Here is a 15,473-nt window from a genome sequence, read left to right on the forward strand (position 1 = left end):
TGCCCAGTTAGAGCATACCATTAGGTCCTCTGTGGATCAATGTAAGAACTTCGTGTTTGTTTTGCCACCTCACAGTTGTGTAAAAATTACGTACTCCAGTGTTGGATGCACTTGTGTTGTTGGAGTTGCAGTCATGCCATGTGTAAGCACTATATGTCTTGATTAGGTATAGTATCTTCTCATTGTAGTTATCAGCTTAGGCTACATGGGTGTGTTAAGCTGTAGTTGTGTTCGGCTGTAAGTGGTAGATGATGGCGTGTGCGTAAAACATGGCTGTGCCAAACACGATCCAAGCATTAGACAGGAGAGACCGAGCGAAATAAAAAATGTCATTCATTCAACATCCAATAGTGACTGAAATTAGTCTGTTTTACTTTGGCACAACACTGGTGTTACAGCCTGTGGGCTGAGTAGATGTGCAGACTGCAGAGAGCGGTTTAGTTAGTTTAGTTAATATTGTGTGAATACACAATATTTAAAAAAACAAACATGAGCACAATAGGTGTATTCCCAAAAAATGTATCACCACCAACCGTCACTATACTGTCCAGTGTGCAGTGTTGGCAAAGTTCACTTTCTACATGAACTAGTTCAGTTCATAGTTCACACATTTTAAAATTGACGAGTTCAGTTCATAATTCAAAATTTTGAACTAAGTTCACAGCTCCAAAAAATGAACTAGTTCAGTTATTTTTTTCAATATTATGCTATAATTTTTCTAAATTATTTCCACAGCCCATAAACAACCACAGGCAGCAATTATTGTATTAGTTTAATGCTGAAACTATGTGTCAGATTTCAACCAGGATTTACATTCACATTGAAGGGACAGCCTTCCCCTATTTGTTGGTGTCCATTCAGCCCACACTAGCAGCAGTTGCAGCTTTCAACCCCACAGTATATTCTCAAAAACATGAGGGAAAACTTGCTGGACAAAGTTTGCACAGAAATTTTAGATTGTTCCCATCCCCACCGACCTTATCATAAAACTCACGTAACTGGTCGTAGGGCGACTCCTTGATGCTCTGTTGCTGCTTTTGTTTTGATGCGCATGCGCAGCGTGGTGCGACACTTGAAATCTCTATCCGTCTGCAATAGCGCTATCGGCCTCTACAACTTCGGAGCTCTCACACTTGCCAGGCATAGGCTCTGGTTGGGCAACATAACGATGTGTTTTTCGCCTGGAAGTCTCTAGAAATCTGACACCTTATTGAACGAAATTAAAAAGAATGATCGTGCCGTTCACACACACACCAGAAGGAACGCGTTCACAGTATCGTTCGTCGGCAGTAACACAGTACGTGCAGTTCACGTTCAACAAAATTATGAACGCGTTCATGAACTTTTCAATGAACGCATTCAGGCACAACACTGCCGGTGTGGGCTGGTGTTTTACCAAGTTAGTCCAAGGGATGCCAAAAAGGTTAGTGACGTTGTATAAAACTGTAGCTTCCCAGTACGCACGGCTCCTTAGGCCGCTTCAGGGGCGATTGAACGCAAAGTGCCCACGCATTTTCATTAAATTATGATTCAATTCTCATTAAATTATGACTTTATTTTCGTATATGTATGCTTTGACTTAAATTTCTTCAAATTAAATGTAGAAATGTCACGAGTTTACTTTGGAATAGCTCTCATAGTCTGTCGTACATTATTTATATAAAACGACACGTCAGATTTTAGTTCTGGTCGTTTAATCTGCAAAATCCAAGCGGATATCAGGGCGATGAGGGAACGGAGACTGTGTGATGTTATAGTTTTGTCAGCTTACTTTGAACGTGTCCAAAATTGGGCTTTGGCTTGTCATTTCCATTCTGGGACAGTGCGTGGGAAAAATAAAAATATATACTGGGTCATAGTGGGTTTTAAGGTTCAATACTTGTATGAATGATTAGATCTAGTTACTTCCGTTTTGAAAACCACTGCGCTGCTTTGTGCTCGCCCCTTTAAGGTAAGTCGCTGTATGTCAAACTATGGAGAGCTGCAGTTGACGATAGCCAGCGAGCACCAGATTTTTTAAAATTTGTGTCAAAATGGCAATGCAGCCAAATCCTTTGTGTCCCACAGTTGAAAAATATTGAATTGCAGAACAAAGTAAGTAAAGAGTAGTCAGTGTGACACGGGGAGCAGTGAAGACATGGACTGATGGAGCAATGGCCTAGTGTCCACAGGAGAATAAAATTTACTCAAATTTGCATAAAGCACTCTAAATACAACTTAAAGGGGAAACAATCTAAATCTTATATATTTCTTACTTTATCATTATTTAAGACATTCTCTTAAAATTATAAGGTTCTATCAACACGATTAGCAAGTATGTATCAATTAAAAAAAAAATAATGTTCCAAATAAATGTAGCCGGGTCATATAATAGGTTAAAAGAAAGTTGCAAGTCTCTGTTTAGCCAGCAGATGTCACTGTGGTCAAATGTGAGCACAGTCACACTTGCGCGCCTGTGACGTCACCACAGCGCGACAGCCGAGTGCCTCGTTGAGAGAAAGCAGAATTTGAGAACAAGGATCGATGTAGATCGACTACTAGCCCTGTGAAGCGTGTTACTACTGACGTAAGGGTAGTTTTGAAACAGCGTGACGAGGGGAGACAGTACTGCTCGTGGTCCTTCTGTGCTGAGTGTGGTCCGAGCAGTCTGTTTGCTTTTTTTCAAGACTTTAAGCCCACTACTGTTGTCTCTTTTTTTGTTGATTTTATTTTGTTCCTGACACAGATATTAAAGTGTAAAGTATATTTTTTGAGTAAGCCAAATCAAACCAAAATTAATGCTGTTCTCCTCCTGAGGACAGTCGGGAAATAAAAGACCCACATTATTTTTTGGAGCTGCTGGTGTCTGTGTCCATCATTTTACCACCTGGCCACACACTCCTCTTTTTTGGTGTCAGAAGTGGGATTTCCTGGTAAATTTGGCTGTTTTTGAACATTTTTAATTTTAAGACAACAGTAGTGGTGAAGAGGTGTTCCGCTCAGCTGAAGACACTGCTGCTGTGAGGAAGAGTATCCACTGGAACGGTTCCAAAGGACTTGAGGACTACAAGAAACTGCAACTTAAAGAAAGACATTGCAAGATGTCAGACGGAGAGGACGGACCAGGCGGTTCAATTCCTGGACCAAGCCATGCAGGAGGTGAATCGGCAGGAGGTGCTTCCTCTACACCTCTAACCGAGAGTGGTAACCAGTTATTAGGGTTACAGTTACAGCTTAATGAACTGAGTCGAAAACATGATGCTGTAATGTCCAGTATTGCTTCTTTGGGTGACGTACAACCGAGGTCCGTTGTGTATGTGCCAAGAGAGAAACAGATTGTACCTTTTAATGGTGATCCGGGTAAAGACGCTCACTCTGTGGACGAGTTTATTGAAGAGATTGAGCGGGCTATGAGTCTAAGGGGTCTAAGGGAAAGGGACCAAATAGACTTTATTTTGTCACATTTAAAGGGTTCTGCATTAGATGAGATCAAGCTACGTACCCATGGACACACGGTTGCACCCAATGAATTGTTTTCTTTCTTACGTGAAGCTTTTAGAGAGAAACGTACAACACCACAGTTGTTACATGCATTCTATGCACGTAGACAGCCAGATGGAGAAGATTTGAGGGACTATTCGCATGCTCTTTCACAGTTGTTAAACTCTGCTCTATTAACTTCTCCTAATGCTGTTAATGACCCGCAACTTGCAATAAGAGACCAGTTTATTGAGGGGGTGCGTGATTCTGCCCTCCGCCGCGAGCTCAGACGGCTGATCAGAGAGAAACCACAGTCCAGCCTGTTTGATGTTCGTGAAGAAGCCATTATGTGGAGCCTTGAAGACCGTAACAGAACTTCCAATGTGGCGAGGAACAGAAACCTTGTGGGAGAGAGTCTGGATGGATATTTTGTAAATGCTAAGTCCAACAGCAACACAGAAAGTGAATTGGCCTCAACACTCCAGGAAGTTGTGAAAATAATAGCTCAGCAAGGTAAAGCTATTGGAGAGTTAACAACTGCTGTGCGTGATCTTAACGCTCAAAAGACAAAGTCAACTGTACCAAACATGACCAATAGGCCAAAAGTAACTCCCAGATATACTGAAGATGGTCAGCCTATTTGTCTAAGGTGTGAAGGAGTTGGACACATGGCTAGACAATGTCCTGCACGTAGAGCTCCAACCCAGACAAGCACAACTACCTCTTCTGTACAGGGAAACGGGGTCCCTCCATTGCTATGAGCCAGGCAATGCGAGGTAAGTCCGAAGGCTCCCCACAAACTTTGACCAAAGAGTGCTTTTTGAGAAATGCAGTAGGTAAATGCCCCATTGTCGACATTCAAATTGGTGGTGTTTCCCTGCAATGCATCATAGACTCAGGAAGCAATGTTAGCACTTTAACAGAGAGATTTTTCAGGGACCATCTCCATGGGGAGGATGAGGACATGCACTGTACATCAAAATGGCTGAAAATCACTGCGGCTAACAAGCTACCACTACCGTACCTGGGTTATGTAGAGCTAGATATTCAAGTCATGGGGGTGACACTACCTGAATGTGGATTTTTGATAACACGAGACAGAGGCAGTAAAACAGACAAAAATGAATATGATCCATCTCCACCTGGCATAATTGGAATGAACATTGCAAAACGGTGCAAAGAGTTGATACTAACAGAATTTGATGCAGCACTTGGAGGAGAACTGGATTCAGAGTGGAGAGAGGCTTTTCAAAGAGTACAGAAGGCGGAACTGTTGGAAAAGACGGCCTTGGCTCGTGTTGCACAGAAAAATAAAGGTCACCTGCCTGCCCTTTCAGTGTCCACAGTTTATGTAAGGGGCCCAAAGAGAGACTCTAGTGACACCTCTGTTATGGTGCTAGAACCAGGCAATACTCCTCTACCTGGTGGTGTTATTGTTATGCCCACTGTTGTGTTTGCTAATAGTCACATGTGTCCAGTCCAAGTGATCAACTTCTCTCAAAATGATGTGTGGCTCCCAGGGAAAGCCAGATTAGGTGTTCTTACCCCATGTGAGTGCATTGAAGGTGACCCTTATGAAGTTCAGTTTCAGCGCATATCGGTTACACACGAGGAGGTCACTGTTAGTCAGAAGAGTGAAGAGAATCCTGACAAAGACATGCAGGCCCTGTTTGATCGGTTACACTTAGGTGGCACCAGTGAGCAGCAAACAGAGTTAAAGGCGCTATTACTTAAGTATGCTGATGTTTTTGCAGTGCAGGACGAAGACCTGGGATACACTGACCATGTCCAACATGAGATCCCAGTATTAGACGAGACGCCTGTTAACCAGCCATACAGACGGATCCCACCAAATCAGTACAAAGAGGTGAGGGATCACATTTCAGAACTGTTAAGAAAGGGTGTTATCAAAGAAAGTTCAAGCTCATATGCGTCACCAATAGTCTTGGTCCGTAAGCCCGATGGTAGTCTGAGACTATGCGTAGACTACAGGAAGTTGAACTTAAAGACTAGGCGTGATGCATTTCCGCTACCACGTATTGATGAAAGTCTAGATGCTTTAAGTGGTGCAGAATTCTTCTCAAGCATTGACCTTGCCAGCGGGTACCATCAAGTTGCAGTCCATGAAAAAGACAGGCACAAAACGGCCTTTACAACACCTTTCGGCCTATATGAATATCTACGCATGCCGTTTGGATTATGCAACGCGCCTGCAACGTTTCAGAGATTAATGCAAGCAACAATGAGTGACCTTGCCTTCCAGATTGTTCTCGTTTACTTGGACGACCTGCTTGTGTATTCCAAAACCTTTGAAGAACATCTTGAGAGACTTGAAACTGTCCTCCAGAGGCTGAAAGAAACAGGTCTAAAAGTTAAAGTTGAAAAATGTCGACTTCTTCAATCTGAAGTCAAGTTCTTAGGTCATCAAGTTTCCGCTCAGGGTGTAGGCACTGATCCTGAGAAGATAAGTGCTGTGAAAACCTGGCCTCAGCCAAGCTCAGTTAAAGATCTCCGGTCCTTTCTGGGTTTCTGTAGTTATTATAGGCGGTTTATTGACGGGTTTTCACAGGTTGCAGGGCCACTTCACGACGTTGTAAATGGCTGTATCAAGGAGAGTAGTCCTGCTAAGGCCAAACAATTGTTCCAGTTGAACTGGACTCCAGCATGCTGTGTGGCGTTTGAAGTTCTAAAAGCCAAGTTGACAGATGCGCCTATGCTAGGATATGCAGACTTTCAGTTACCATTTATCCTAGAGACAGATGCTAGCAACCTTGGTTTAGGTGCAGTTCTGTATCAGGTTCAGGGTGGGAAGAAAAAGGTCATAGCTTATGCGAGTCGCAGGCTTAGAGGGGCTGAGAGGAACGACAGGAACTACAGTAGTATGAAGCTGGAGCTTCTTGCGTTGAAATGGGCGGTAACGGAAAAGTTTCACAGCTACCTCCTTGGGTCCAGGTTCACAGTCCTAACTGACAATAACCCACTTTGTCACCTGTCTACAGCCAAGTTGGGGGCTATCCAACAGCGTTGGGTAGCGCAGTTAGCAGTGTTTGACTTTGATGTTAAGTACCGGCCCGGTCGCTGTAACTCAGCAGCCGATGCCCTTTCCAGACAGCCGGCTTTAACAGAGTTGGATCCAGATTCAGAGGATGCAGAGTTTGATGGTTGTGTAGCTATATGCAACGTTGTTAGGGTAGGCACTGCTTTGGGTTCTGAGTTAACTGCTGCAGGGGTTGAGCACTGCAGAGTGAGACAGCTAAGTGTTTTACACATGGACAGTGAGGAGATAGATTCAGTGCAGAGCAACACACCAACTCTTCCCAGTTACACAAAGGCTGAGCTCCAGACATTCCAAGCTTCGGATCCAACACTTAAGGTTTTGAAAGAGCTCTGGGATAGGAGACAAAAACCTTCTATACAGGAAAGACAAACTCTGCCCATCCCAGTACGGTCCCTACTGAAACAATGGCACCGTCTCAGAGTAAAAGATGGACTCTTGTATCGTGAGATTGAAGATGTAAATCTTGGAAAATGCTACCAGCTATTATTGCCTTCCTGCCTTAAAGAAAAAGTCCTCACCAGTGTGCACAATCAGATGGGACACCAAGGGATAGAACGAACTCTTGGGCTGTTGAGACAAAGGTGTTTTTGGGGAGGAATGCATGAGGATGTAGAAAAATGGATCAAAAACTGTCAACGGTGCGTGTTAACAAAGATGCCACAACCCAAAGTTCGTGCACCCCAAACTCCATTTCTAGCTACCCGTCCTCTTGAAGTTGTTGCAGCTGACTACACTATACTTGACCGAGCAAGTGATGGGTGTGAAAATGTTCTTGTGCTCACCGATGTTTTCACAAAGTTCAGCCAAGCCTTCCCCACTAGAAACCAGAGGGCAGACACAACTGCTAAGGTCATATTGAAAGAGTGGTTCTTGAAATATGGGGTGCCTGAGCGTTTGCACTCAGATCAGGGCAGAAATTTCGAGAGTGCTGTGATTGCAGAATTATGCACTTTGTATGGGGTGAAGAAGAGCCGCACCACACCTCATCACCCGCAGGGAAACCCCCAGTGTGAGAGGTTTAATAGAACTTTACATGACCTTCTGAAGACACTTCCCCCTGAGAAAAAGCGCCGCTGGCCTGAACATCTAGCTGAACTTGTGTACGCTTATAATGTGACTCCACACTCCTCGACTGGGTACTCTCCTTACTACATGTTGTTTGGAGTACACCCTCATCTACCTGTTGATGCTCTGCTTGGGCAAGAGACAACCAAAGATGAGAACACAGACTGGCTCAGGGCACACAGAGAACGTCTTCAGAATGCACATGAGAGAGCCAGAGAGTTTTCTGAAAGAAAAGCGGCAGAAAGAATGGCTCGTCAGAATGCTAAAGCTTATTGTCCAGCTGTGGAAATAGGGCAGTACGTGTACCTTCGCCATCGTCCTATTGGCAGAAATAAGATTCAAGATTCATGGTCATCAAAAGTGCATAAAGTCGTTGATGTCCAGGGGACAACACACACAGTAGTCCCAGTGAATGGTGGTCCACTAAAAAGAGTGCATAGGTCTAATCTTCGTCTTTGTGTAGGGCCTTTGCCACCTCCAAGTCAGGGAGATCAAATGATTCCCCTTGTTCGTGAGCCTGAAGCTGATATAGACTCAGAAACTGAATCCACAGCCTCAGAACCTGACTACCTGCTAGTGGAACAAGTTGATGAACTCATTGGTCCAAGGTTGGAAGACCTAGAAAGTAATTCTGAGGGCGAAAGCAGGAGTAAAACTGGAAGTGACCAACTGTTGGATGTTGACATGATGGATGAGCCCGGTGAAGATTCTCCTCACTCAGGATCAGTTGTGGGAAGTCCGGGTTTGTCTAAAGAAAGACCAGTACCTGCTCCGCGGCGGAGGGCGGCACCATCCAAGATAGTCACGCCTATGCCACCCCCACGCAAAAGTGCAAGGGCAACCGCTGGTCAAAACAGAAACCCATTTAACTTACCTGTGAGTGCCTGCAATAATGCAGTATCTTTCTCAGGTGTTAGCTGGTATGGTCCTTTACACATCAAAAGCTATGGCTGATGGTTAGGAAGTCACCGAGACGTTGACTTCAGGCAGGGGAGAATGTAGCCGGGTCATATAATAGTTTAAAAGCTAGTTGCAAGTCTGTTTAGCCAGCAGATGTCACTGTGGTCAAATGTGAGCACAGTCACACTTGCGCGCCTGTGACGTCACCACAGCGCGACAGCCGAGTGCCTCGTTGAGAGAAAGCAGAATTTGAGAACAAGGATCGATGTAGATCGACTACTAGCCCTGTGAAGCGTGTTACTACTGACGTAAGGGTAGTTTTGAAACAGCGTGACGAGGGGAGACAGTATTGCTCGTGGTCCTTCTGTGCTGAGTGTGGTCCGAGCAGTCTGTTTGCTTTTTTTCAAGACTTTAAGCCCACTACTGTTGTCTCTTTTTTTGTTGATTTTATTTTGTTCCTGACACAGATATTAAAGTGTAAAGTATATTTTTTGAGTAAGCCAAATCAAACCAAAATTAATGCTGTTCTCCTCCTGAGGACAGTCGGGAAATAAAAGACCCACATTATTTTTTGGAGCTGCTGGTGTCTGTGTCCATCATTTTACCACCTGGCCACATAAAAAAGTGACATTTTACCCAAATAGAGGAATATGTGAGAAATGCCAAATAAAACGCATCATCCTACTTAAGGACACAATTGCACCATATTTTTTTATCCTTCATACTGATTATTATTCAACTATAAATTATACACTACCTATCTACATTTTACACTATAGCCAATAGAGGAACATAGAAACCCAACAAGAAGACAAACAAACATCCGTTTCTGATATTTCTGTGTTGTGATGGTTCTCTTTTAAGTGAAGGCTCATTATGTGCTGCAAGTGTTACTGGGCCATCACAACGTTGGAGATGTTGGAGATCTTAACTGAAAACTTCGGCTTGTAATGGGTTTTCCTCTGAACTGCCAAGACATCCAAACAAACAATGTAACAGCAAAGTCAAGTACCAAATTTAAACTTAACAAATTGTGCAGCATGAAAGTATTGTTTAGCCATCTTTAGCTGAACTAGGCTTGTCCAAAAAAGTTGTACCATGTAACTTTGTTTCGTGGGTCTGTTTGGCCCTGACTTTGTATGGAATGTTATATACATCATGGCATTAAAAGGCTGTATCTTGAAGTGGCGTGCGGTCAGAGCAATCAAGGCAATCAGTGATTGGCCAATAAATCTAAAATTACCATGTCTAACAACTATACTTGTTCCGAAATATATCCAGATAGTCCCGTATCCCCTCACTTCTGCTGCCGAAGCTTGGCTGGAAGTCACTGTGTTTTCAGTGGCCTCTGCAGGCCGATGAGCAGGAACTGAGGAGCATGATTCCCGTTCTTCCAGAGCGGCTCAGTTTGTGCTCATGTACAGAGGCCCGTTCATGTTCCGCCTCTAACATGAGTTTTTAGAACCAATGCAGAAAGCAGCTTCTTTTAGAGGTTTGCACATGCGCTCTGAGGACAACACAGCCTCAACCCAAGCTAAATAAACCTGTATGAAGACCAGATAAGTCAACAGATTTTGATCCTGTGCCAAAACTGTGCATGTGCAGTTTGTAGCTAAGGCTATGTTTATGTTTCTAATGATTTAGAAGTAAGTTAGAAATACAGCCAGTCATTCAATGACATACCGGTAGTGAGCTAGTTTGGTGCAATGGAAGATCCTGGTCGGACAAGTGGAATGACAGCAGGACAGCACTTGGCGTTAGCGGAGAAGCTTTATACACTATTTTATGAAACAAAAACAGCGACAACGGAATGACGGGACATTTGATTAAGAGTGAGTAAATCGGAGGCTGTTTTGGCCTAACTCCACTTCAGGTAAATACAAGACATTTCTTCAGTGGTTCGATTTGCATCTAGTAGTAACAGGTCAGTTTTATCATTACTGTTGTAAGGCATAGATATTTTTAAGGTTACGTTCGTGATAAATGAGGCATGGCATAAGTGCATCTGTCCGAACAGTACGCTGTTATTGTGAGTAGCTTGTCATAAATGTTGTTTGTGTAGTACTATAGCTGTAATATGTTGTTTGTTCAAATAATTTAAACAATTCAGGTTAATTGATGCATTGATCAGGTGAGTATGCAAATTTTTATGTCGACACAGTCCGCGAAAGCCTGAATTAAAAAGTCTCTGCACGCCACTTTCTAGCATTTATTCAAGAATGTATTTATTGGTCAAAAATACCAGGATCTACTTGCATGAATTACGGTAAGTTTAATGCAATAGTGTGGGGCATTCCAGACAGAGCTATAACAACGCCATAAAACAAACCAAGGGAAGGACTCGCAACCAGATAACTTACACAGTGCACCTTTTAAGCTGTTTAGTGCCAGGGTCGTATAGTTGTATTAGAAAAAGATTGCAAAGGGCAGTGAAGCAATTCAAATGAGGCGTAAACAATATCAGCTTGTTAAAATGCAACTGGACAATCCCAATAATGTAAACGAGTTTGACATTTTAGGAAGAAAGTTTAGTTTTGATATAGGAATTCAGAACCTTTATCTAAATCACTTCATAGTTAAAATTCAATACCACAAGTGTATTTCATATTCAAACACTTTAATTACCCTTTTCTCTTTTATTTGATCATAGTTTATATTTTTTACTATTATTAATTTTATGTTGCACAATGTCATTAAAGCAAATTCATGGATTGTGAATTTTGTTTAGTGAACTTTTTCTGATACCGTTTGTGCTTATGCCAGGTAATGACTTAGTTTGGTGGCAAAATACCCATGGTGAATGCACATAGACTATTGTGTTACACCAGTCAGGTGACAGTTTGTGATGAAAAAAAAAAAAAAAACACAGATATAGAAAAATATACTATAAATAGTCTTAATCAAGCATGAACAAAGGCTTAATCCATAATGAACAAGTACTTAAAAATGGTTTTCTTAAGTGACTATTTAAATTGTTAAAAAATGTCACTATGATTATGTTAATATAGTCAAATTAATTATCAAACATGTCATACAATGCACTTTCAAATCTCCAAATCAGTCAGTGCAAAAGAAAAAGTACAGTCTTTTAATACATGTAAATATAAACTGTGCATATGCTGTTTAGTTTGTGCGGAGATTAGAGGTCAAAACCCGCTCTCTCCTTTTGGCTTATCACAAATGTGCCCCTAATAGGCCTCTCCCTCAGGACGCAGGGCTTTGTAGACTGCTGCTGCCGGATATGCCATGCCTTTAGACTGTACTTTAGGTTTCCCAAATAAATGTCTCTCCTCTGCCATGGGGAAAAACACCAACAATGAGAAACGCAACTGCTCTGACAGTATCAAAAGGAGGGAATTTACTGCCAGAATGCAGTTTGAAGGGCCGTTTGCAGCTTTGTTTGGGCCATGTGCAAGATGTTTTATTAGGGGCCTCCTTTGACAAATGAAAAAAATTCTCCTTTCGCAATTCAATTTGAAGAAGTGATGCTAATCTTGGAACATCTTAAATTACACAATAATTGCAATGAGAATAGATAAGTTGATCTGTACTTCTTCTTTTCCTTCCCTTGTGTGGTAAAATTTGGGCAACAAACACTGTTGCGTAGACATGTTTTACATGGAATTGAACCAGGACTAAAACAAAACTTAACCAACATTAAAACTGGACTGAACCGGAACTAAACCAGGACAAAACTGGGAATAAACCAGGACTAAACTGGATTAAACCAGAAATAACCTGGGACTGAACCAGGCCTAAACCAGGACTAAACTAGGCCTTAACTGAGACAGAACCAGGATTAAACCATAAAGGATTACTTGTGTTATTATTTGCGTGGATCTTCATTTGATTGTATGTGCTTCAGTGATGTGCAGATATTCGGTAATATAAAAAACTTGAAACTAAACCAGAATTAAATCAGGTCTAAACACCAACTCTAAACTATCTAAAAACAACAACTTGCTTTCTCTTTTCCCTTCAGTTCTCTTGAACGATCTTGAGGCGAGCTCCTTAGAGACGTTCTGTCAGCGAGCAGCCAGCCTGAACTGAGCAGAGACTGAAAAGTTGACTTGACGTATGTATATGAATCGCCCTCACAACAAAAGTCAAGGATCGGAGTGTGTGTGTGTGTGTCTCTGGTGGTGACATCACAGTATCAGTATTTATCACAATGTTTAATGAGATGCAGACAGCAGAGACAAAATGCCCTGGACGTGCCCGGCCCTCACAGCAGTACATTACTGCGCCGTAACTGTCAGTCAGCGCCACAGTTAGCCAGCACATGTGCAAAGACCACATGTACAGGGGTAGCAGGTGTGGAAGCTAACGCGAGGTGAACACATGCTAAGGTGGTAAAATATATGGAGAACTGAGGATCTGGAATAAAAAAAAAATATGTAGGAAAAATTCTGATAACTAAATTGTTTACGTTTAGAGCTGACAAACCTGACTTTGTGGTAAAAAGTTAAACTAAAAAATGACCAATAACTTTCAAAGGATATTCATTCAACATACATAATATACATGCTGTAAACATACCAGAGTGCGGGCATGGGCTAATTTGCATATGTTGTCCCACATTCACTCAAAAACACACTCTCTTTCATACTTGTACTCTAGAAGTAAGGTGGGTGAAGTGTCTTGCACTACCGCCCCCCCTGTAGCACCTGACATTCCAGTGGACTCCCACCCAACTACTCACAAGGCCCATCCATGCTTATCTACCAAGAGCGGGCATTGACAAGTTTGTATGACCACATGCATTGGTATGGTGTCTGTACTATATTTATATTAATTTCATTTATTTCAGTTTTATTGCCACAAATTGAATAGGCTAACAAAGTTGCAGATATGATATTTTTTATAATATTTTGAAAGCGCTGCGGTGCCGACAGAGGTTAGTCTGCTCCTTCCTGTTGGATTGAATTTTCACAGAGGATGCCAACCACAGGCCTTTCAGTGAAATTGTCAAAATGAGACAAGACAAACAGGAAAGCATTTGAGTGAAACGCATCCAGCGTTTTTTCATAATCAAACCCATCAATTCACTCTACTACCTTTACTACCTCTGTGCATGTAAACATTATGTCATGACCAGTGATTCAGGGTCTCAAAGTGTGTTACACCGCATCAGATTGAGACCATAGATGATGAGAAATAAATCTAAATAAAACTTCCGTAAGCACCGAAAAAACTCCCAAATTGAGGGTGAACCTCCGTGAACTGATGGTCTCGCCAGGTCAGCAGTCATGTGATCTGTGATCACAACAGCACCACTGTGCTCAACTCTTCACGTGAGAGGCACACTGCGAGCAAACCGCTCAGGAACAACATTCGCAGCTGGATCGCGTGCTGTCTGAGCCCGGCATTAGCGATTACAAGAAAGCAAGCAATGATAGCACTTGAGCACAATGATAGCCATATCAGGCCCTCCAAGTAATTTAATCCAGCCCACGACCCATTTAAAAAGTTAAAAAACTTGTTTACGGTTTATATTCTCTGGGTTAGCACTAGTTTAGACATGGTTTGTTCTCAGTTCAGTCCTGGTTTAATTCTGCTTTAGACCTGTTATGATTCTTGGTTAGTCCTGGTCCAGACCTGGTTGGTCCTAGTCTAGTCCTAGTTTAATTCTGGTTCAGAACTTGCAGGGAAATTTCAAAAAGGAAAGTTGCTAAAGTATTTTGTTATTTCACACAAAAATCTAATCTAGTTATTTTATTGTACTAACTCAATTCATTGAAACAGTGTTGGGGCTATTTTGTGCCACACACAATTCTTTTTATAGTGGCATGTTTTGCAGCTCTTGCCCAGAGGTTCTGTAAAAATGTGGCCCTCTTGGACTTGAATGGGCCTGACTAAGCTCCTTGTGTTTTGCTTGGACTTATTTGAAGTTACTCTAAACCGAAAACATGGAACTCCATTCTCAAGGTCTTACACATCTGAACTTTCATGGACATTATAACAAAACTTCAGACTTTGGAGAAGCAGACATTGTCAAAATGATGAGTCTGAAGTGAAATGGCTTGGACTTGATAAATGTCCTGGACGTGTTGGGCCTCACACGGGTCCATTAGAGAAAGATAAGAGTCTGTCAGCAGAACATTTAGCACATGTGGGGTCCAGGCGCGAAGCAGAAGAGAACGACAGGTGTAACGCTGAGAAAATCAAATCCAGTGATATACATTGCAGGACATGCAGATCCAATGAGTTATAGTGGCACTTAGGAAAGTTACCGTGAAGGAAGGCCAATACATTGTTCAGAAGATACAATGAGCTGCTACCTCGGTCTAAACGAGGACTCAACCAGTACTGAACAAGGACTACAGTAGAACTAAACCAAGACCAAATTAGGTGTTTTCACACATAAAAGTTCCAAGACCTAAGTCCCCAGTCTCTGTTTAGTAAGAGGAACCAACCAATTCCCCAAGCCCATATTTACACAGTATCAGTCACTGAAAGTGGGTCTAATAGACTATACCAGTAGAACATATAAATGTTCAATTACCTAATGAATACAGAAGCCTTTTTTCCTTCATTTGAGCTCTGTAAATCTGCATTGTGATAACTAATAAATAGTGATAACACGGCTCAAGCAAACAACAAAATCAACATTAAAACACGGTTATTCATTTATTCAGAATTTCAGTTACTACTTACTAATTAAGAATTGTATTTTTGTGTCTTTTTGTCTAAATTAGAAAATTAATGGAAGATATTCCCAATAACCATAATGTTACAAAAAAGGTTCCTGGTCTCACTGAAAAGTATGTGTCCCTGAGCAGGAGCTAAAAAAAAGTGTGGTCCCAGGCCCTAGTTCAAATGGAGACTGGAACAAAAAAAAAAGTTCCGAAAAAGGTTCATGCAGTCAGAAAACACCTGCATATATCATATCCCGAGGAACTCCATGCCATATCCCGAGCATGTCTAAATCAGAACTAATCCAGGAATGCCCTGTCCAGAATGCCCATGTACTAACCGGACCCAACCTTGC

At 42.1% G+C, this 15,473-nt stretch overlaps 1 protein-coding gene across 2 annotated transcripts in view; it reads right to left on the reverse strand.

Annotated features, from left to right (window-relative positions):
• Nucleotides 1-15,473, reverse strand: part of ebf2 (EBF transcription factor 2) — a 70,659-nt gene that overhangs the window by 38,483 nt on the left and 16,703 nt on the right. The window lies entirely within an intron of this gene.

This window comes from Eucyclogobius newberryi, unplaced genomic scaffold (genome assembly GCF_026437365.1).
Source record: "Eucyclogobius newberryi isolate DKJ021-1_F unplaced genomic scaffold, fEucNew1.0.hap1 SCAF_6, whole genome shotgun sequence".
NCBI lineage: Eukaryota > Metazoa > Chordata > Actinopteri > Gobiiformes > Gobiidae > Eucyclogobius > Eucyclogobius newberryi.